We start from the raw sequence: 4,972 nt of genomic DNA, 5'->3' as shown, positions 1-4,972 counted from the left end.
CCCTGCACCACCGGCTTAGCGTGAATCCTTCGAGTTTCCCTAAGAAGTTCGATTGGTCTTGCAGAGTTTAAAGACAACGAAGCTTAGTTTCAAGCAATGATTTAATATACGCGTATTAAAAACCCTTAGCTGTTACAACTTTTATGCTTGAAACCATCGCAACGAAGTCTTTGGGTCCGTAGACCCGTGATGTACTGCTCCAGGAAACGTTTTGAAAGGGTGGAAACTCAAAATCATAGGTTAAGATCATCGGCAGAACCCACCAGACACCACTTTTGCTTCATAAGTTCGGCCTATAGTCATATGACGATTTTCATCGGGGAGGGGACGTATGACCCAAACGGGGGCTTATATGACCCACGGACACTGCAAACCATGCTCCTACGACTAAATAGAGGTTAAAACTACGATTTGGTGAAATCTTCATTTTTGACCTCGAAGCAAGGTACCTTCCCTATAGTAGGCAATGAGTAAATGATCATAATCCCAGGAGGGCAAAAAATGGGAACCCGAGAGGAAAGCGCTGTTGGCGCGCCTAAGCTAGTGGCCCGTAGAGTAAAAAGGGTACCCCCAACAAAGTTGTCGTTTGACGTTCTGGTTGCACTTTTTATCATCTAAAATCAGTTTTCTACACGTTTTGAGGGGTTTTAGCAAAAAAAAAATTTTCGATTACTCGAGCTCTCTGGCCCGTTCGGTGCACATTTTTGAAAAAAGCTAGGGAGCTGCCCCTAGGTTCGGGGTGTCACAAAATGTTGAAAAGTGGTCGAAAAACCACTTTCCAGAATCGGATGTAGAATCATTAGACGAATTTAAAATTGTTCTACGACACCCATCTGCGACGGTTTAGTATTCGAGATATATAACACTTTGTAGGTCTGACCGAGCAATTTTTGTTCCGCGCACTTTGTGCACCGTACACGTTGATGTTTGTATGAAAAAGTACCCTACCTAGGGACGCGTAGAGCAAATTTGTACCCCCGGGCATGTTGTCGATTGACATTCTGGTTGCACTTTTCATCATCTAGGGTGCGTTCCTGACACGTTTTGAGGGTTTTAGCAAAAAAAAAAATTTCGACTACTCGAGCTCTCTGGCCCGTTCGGTGCACATTTTTGAAAAAAGCTAGGGAGCTGCCCCTAGGTTCGGGGTGTCACAAAATGTTGAAAAGTGGTCGAAAAACCACTATCCAGAATCGGATGTAGAATCGTTAGACGAACTTAAAATTGTTCTACGACACCCATCTGCGACGTTTAGTATTCGAGTTATGGCCCGTACCAGGTCTGACCGAGCAATTTTTGTTCCGCGCACTTTGTGCACCGTACACTTTGATGTTTGTATGAAAAAGTACCCTACCTCGGGACGCGTAGAGCAAAATTGTACCCCCGGGCATGTTGTCGATTGACATTCTGGTTGCACTTTTCATCATCTAGGGTGCGTTCCTGACACGTTTTGAGGGGTTTTAGCGAAAAAAATTTTTTCGACTACTCGAGCTCTCTGGCCCGTTCGGTGCACATTTTTGAAAAAAGCTAGGGAGCTGCCCCTAGGTTCGGGGTGTCACAAAATGTTGAAAAGTGGTCGAAAAAACCACTATCCAGAATCGGATGTAGAATCATTAGACGAACTTAAAATTGTTCTACGACACCCATCTGCGACGTTTAGTATTCGAGTTATGGCCCGTCCTAGGTCTGACCGAGCAATTTTTTGTTCCGCGCACTTTGTGCACACGTACACTTTGATGTTTGTATGAAAAAGTACCCTACCTAGGGACGCGTAGAGCAAATTTGTACCCCCCGGCATGTTGTCGATTGACATTCTGGTTGCACTTTTCATCATCTAGGGTGCGTTCCTGACACGTTTTGAGGGGTTTTAGCAAAAAAAAAATTTTCGACTACTCGAGCTCTCTGGCCCGTTCGGTGCACATTTTTGAAAAAAGCTAGGGAGCTGCCCCTAGGTTCGGGGTGTCACAAAATGTTGAAAAGTGGTCGAAAAACCACTATCCAGAATCGGATGTAGAATCATTAGACGAACTTAAAATTGTTCTACGACACCCATCTGCGACGTTTAGTATTCGAGTTATGGCCCGTCCTAGGTCTGACCGAGCAATTTTTGTTCCGCGCACTTTGTGCACCGTACACGTTGATGTTTGTATGAAAAAGTACCCTACCTAGGGACGCGTATAGCAAATTTGTACCCCCGGGCATGTTGTCGATTGACATTCTGGTTGCACTTTTCATCATCTAGGGGTGCGTTCCTGACACGTTTTGAGGGGTTTTAGCAAAAAAAAAAATTTTCGACTACTCGAGCTCTCTGGCCCGTTCGGTGCACATTTTTGAAAAAAGCTAGGGAGCTGCCCCTAGGTTCGGGGTGTCACAAAAATGTTGAAAAGTGGTCGAAAAACCACTATCCAGAATCGGATGTAGAATCATTAGACGAACTTAAAATTGTTCTACGACACCCATCTGCGACGTTTAGTATTCGAGTTATGGCCCGTCCTAGGTCTGACCGAGCAATTTTTGTTCCGCGCACTTTGTGCACCGTACACGTTGATGTTTGTATGAAAAAGTACCCTACCTAGGGACGCGTATAGCAAATTTGTACCCCCGGGCATGTTGTCGATTGACATTCTGGTTGCACTTTTCATCATCTAGAGTGCGTTCCTGACACGTTTTGAGGGGTTTTAGCAAAAAAATTTTTTTCGACTCCTCGAGCTCTCTGGCCCGTTCGGTGCACATTTTTGAAAAAAGCTAGGGAGCTGCCCCTAGGTTCGGGTGTCACAAAATGTTGAAAAGTGGTCGAAAAACCACTATCCAGAATCGGATGTAGAATCATTAGACGAACTTAAAATTGTTCTACGACACCCATCTGCGACGTTTAGTATTCGAGTTATGGCCCGTCCTAGGTCTGACCGAGCAATTTTTGTTCCGCGCACTTTGTGCACCGTACACGTTGATGTTTGTATGAAAAAGTACCCTACCTAGGGACGCGTATAGCAAATTTGTACCCCCGGGCATGTTGTCGATTGACATTCTGGTTGCACTTTTCATCATCTAGGGTGCGTTCCTGACACGTTTTTGAGGGGTTTTAGCAAAAAAAAAATTTTCGACTACTCGAGCTCTCTGGCCCGTTCGGTGCACATTTTTGAAAAAGCTAGGGGGAGCTGCCCCTAGGTTCGGGTGTCACAAAATGTTGAAAAGTGGTCGAAAAACCACTATCCAGAATCGGATGTAGAATCATTAGACGAACTTAAAATTGTTCTACGACACCCATCTGCGACGGTTTAGTATTCGAGTTATGGCCCGTACCAGGTCTGACCGAGCAATTTTTGTTCCGCGCACTTTGTGCACCGTACACGTTGATGTTTGTATGAAAAAGTACCCTACCTAGGGGACGCGTATAGCAAATTTGTACCCCCCGGGCATGTTGTCGATTGACATTCTGGTTGCACTTTTCATCATCTAGGGTGCGTTCCTGACACGTTTTGAGGGGTTTTAGCAAAAAAAAAAATTTTCGACTACTCGAGCTCTCTGGCCCGTTCGGTGCACATTTTTGAAAAAAGCTAGGGAGCTGCCCCTAGGTTCGGGGTGTCACAAAATGTTGAAAAGTGGTCGAAAAACCACTATCCAGAATCGGATGTAGAATCGTTAGACGAACTTAAAATTGTTCTACGACACCCCATCTGCGACGTTTAGTATTCGAGATATAGCACTTTGTAGGTCTGACCGAGCAATTTTGTACTAAAATGTATGGTGAACATGTAATTCATTAAATAACATTGACTTGCATCGTGCCCTACTTCATCGGCACAGCTGTTATTGACTATCTTTAGTGGAAATGGATTGAGTTTGACCATTTTAAGCCCATTTCCTATGCCGTGCACCAACATTGTGTACCGATCAGGGAAAGTACGCTACGTACGCGTTCATGGATGTCGATGTTGGTACAAGTTGCCGGTCGGGATAGCCGTGCACCAAAACTGTGTACCGATCAGGGAAAGTACAAGACGGAGGGTGCAGCTCGAGCGTACGCGTTCATAGATGTCCCATGTTGGTACACTTGCACCAAAATTGTGTACCAATCAGGGAAAGTACAACACGGAGGGCGCAGCCCGGGCGTACGCGATCATGGATGTCCATGTTGATACAATCTACGTGTACGTTCTTAGTTTTTGTATCAAAAGTTGCAATTAAGTGCTTGTATGCTTAAAATGCTTATCTCAACCGGTCACCTTTTGGCCTGTCCTTTTATAACAGAAACCTAGAAAGATACTCGATATTTTTGTGTTGTTCCATTAGCCCGGGACGACGAAATGAGCTATGTGCACATCGTGCAGAAAACTGTCTTCGCCACGCATGTTTTTGTCTATCCACTCATATAATCACCCACATTTGTGTTCAACACGGACGGCGCAGCCCGAGCGAACGCGTTAATGTTTATGTTTGTACACACTGCTTGTACGATTCTAGGATTTGGTAATTGCGTCACAGTGCCCGACCGTCGCGGACACCATTCCTTGGACAGAAGTCCTAGTACGTAGAGTACTTTCCTAGGTATGTGCTCGTTCGTGACTATCGTTGCGTGCTTACGGACACGCTTGGGTATGTTTACCATACAAGGTTTACTAGGGAAACCTGGGAAGGACGCTTGCCCTCCCGTCGCGGACACCATTCTTGGAAAGAAGTCCTAGTACGTAGCGTTCCTTATTTTACTTGATCAGTTTGTAATGCATTCGCTTTGTTCCATCGACTTCTGCTACTGCTCACTAAGGGGTGTTCGTTTGCGATGTGTACGATAAGCAACTGTCTATCCTAACCAGCAGTTAATCAACACTTTTCACCCAAGTCATAGGAACATAGAGTACTTTTCCTAATCGGTACACAATTTTGGTGCACCTCTAACCTGGCCGGCACTTTATCGTTACGTTTTGTGCATAACCTAGGGACGTGGTGTAAGTTTCATGATTTTTATGTTTGATTC

This window comes from Anopheles gambiae (genome assembly GCF_943734735.2).
Source record: "Anopheles gambiae chromosome X unlocalized genomic scaffold, idAnoGambNW_F1_1 X_unloc_15, whole genome shotgun sequence".
NCBI lineage: Eukaryota > Metazoa > Arthropoda > Insecta > Diptera > Culicidae > Anopheles > Anopheles gambiae.
The sequence above is the reverse complement of the archived record's forward strand: the minus strand, read 5'-3'. Positions refer to the sequence as shown.